Here is a 1,520-nt window from a genome sequence, read left to right on the forward strand (position 1 = left end):
ACTTCATCCGCAAGAGCATCTTCCTGGCTGAGTGAGGGGACTCTGGGGGGCTCCAACCAGATTTGGGGGGTCCCTCCCTCACTTTCCCCCCTTCTCCCCCTTTTCCAGGCAGATTTGGGGAGTCCCACACCAGATTTAGGGGTCCCTCGCTCCCTTTTCTCCCCTTTTCCAGGCAGTTTTTGGGGGTCCCACACCGGATTTGGGGTCCCACACCAGATTTTGGGGAGTCCCACACCAGATTTGGGAGTCCCACACCAGATTTTGGGGGTCCTTCACTCCCTTTTCCCCCCTTTTCCAGGCAGATTTGGGGGATCCCACAGCAGTTTTTGGAGGGTCCCACACCAGATTTTCAGGGGTCCCACACCAGATTTGGGGGTCCCTCACTCCCTTTTCCCCCCTTTTCCAGGCAGATTTGGGGGGTTCCACACCAGAGTTGGGGTCCCACACCAGATTTGGGAGTCCCACACCAGATTTAGGGGTCTCACACCAGATTTTGGGGGTCTCACACCAGATTTGGGAGTCCCACACCAGATTTAGGGGTCTCACACCAGATTTTGGGGGTCTCACACCAGATTTAGGGGTCCCACAGCAGATTTTGGGGGTCTCACACCAGATTTGGGGTTCCCTCACCCCATTCCAGGCAGTTTTATGGGATCCCTCCCCCCTTTTCCCCCCTTTCCAGACCGATTTTTAGGGGTCCCATCACATGTTTTTGGGTCTCCCAGGAGATTTTGGGGTTCCCAGCTCAGATTTTGGGGGTCCTTCATTCCTTTTTCTCCCATTCCAGGCATGGGAAGGCTTTTCCCACCAGTTTTTGGGGGTCCCTCACCCCTTTCCCCCCCCATTCCAGCCATTCCCAGCTGCAGCAGGACCTTTCCCAACAAGTCTGGGCTTCCCAGCTCACTTTTTGGGATTCCCTCACCCCTTTTCCCTCATTTTTCTGGCCATTCCCAGCTGCAGGAAGACCTTTCCCACCATTTTTGGGGTCCCAACCTCATTTTTGGGGTTCCTCACCCATTTTTGAGACCGTTTTGCAGCCATTCCCATCTGCAGGAGGATCTTTCCCACCATTTTCTGGGGTCCCAGCTCAGATTTTGGGGTTCCCTGACCCTTTTTGGGGCCGTTTCGTAGCCATTCCCATCTGCAGGAGGACCTTTCCCATCATTTTATGGGGTCCCACCCTCATTTTTGGGGTTCCTCACCCGTTTTTAGGGCTGTTTTGCAGGCAGGCCCAGCTGCAGGAGGACCTTTCCCATCATTTTTGGGGTTCTCTGACCCGTTTTGGGGCCGTTTTGCAGGCAGGCCCAGCTGCAGGAGGATCTTTCCCATCATTTTTGGGGTTCCTCACCCGTTTTTGGGGCCGTTTTGCAGGCAGGCCCAGCTGCAGGAGGATCTTTCCCATCATTTTATGGGGTCCCAGCTCAGATTTTGGGGTTCCCTGACCCTTTTTGGGGCTGTTTTGCAGGCAGGCCCAGCTGCAGGAGGATCTTTCCCATCATTTTTGGGGTCCCACCCCCGTT

This window comes from Empidonax traillii, unplaced genomic scaffold, assembly GCF_003031625.1.
Source record: "Empidonax traillii isolate 1590-97213 ecotype Southwest subspecies unplaced genomic scaffold, ASM303162v1 scaffold5903:size10690, whole genome shotgun sequence".
Taxonomy (NCBI): domain Eukaryota; kingdom Metazoa; phylum Chordata; class Aves; order Passeriformes; family Tyrannidae; genus Empidonax; species Empidonax traillii.